A 543-nucleotide genomic window follows, 5' to 3' on the forward strand; every position below is an offset into this window, starting at 1 on the left:
AATATGAGAAGCTTCTGTTGAGACTGGTGTGTGTGTGTGTGTTGCATGTGTGACGTAAGCAGCGCGTGACCGCTTGAATGAATGCAGAGAAGGCTTAACTCGAGTCCGCCTCTTCATTATTAAACTGCAGTAAGTGTAACTTGAAGTTAACATCTGAGATCGTACAATAAGGTAGAAGTTGAGCGTGTTCCTCATTTTTGTAATGCCTTGTTTTATAGCTGAATTGATTTCATTGCGTGTTCCAGTGTTTTTCAATCGCTATTCTCCCTGCAGGGAATCTCAGTCACCGTTAACTGAACGGAGCTCAACTGCAGTAGTTAAAAGGGAAATAAATAGGTGGATAAAGAATAGTTTTGAGCGTGTTCCTCAATCTTCTTATCAAAGCCTTATTATTCATAGTTTGATTTCAATGCGTGTCCCATTGTTATGCCATGCTATTCGATTCCCTGACTTAAACATTACGAGATAATGCTTGCCTGCCTGGGTCTGTTCACAAAGTAAATTTAATTTCGCTTAACACTGCGTGTAAGTGAATATTAACTT

This window comes from Sinocyclocheilus grahami, unplaced genomic scaffold (assembly GCF_001515645.1).
Source record: "Sinocyclocheilus grahami isolate Dianchi unplaced genomic scaffold, SAMN03320097.WGS_v1.1 scaffold1700.1, whole genome shotgun sequence".
Classification (NCBI taxonomy): Eukaryota; Metazoa; Chordata; class Actinopteri; order Cypriniformes; family Cyprinidae; genus Sinocyclocheilus; species Sinocyclocheilus grahami.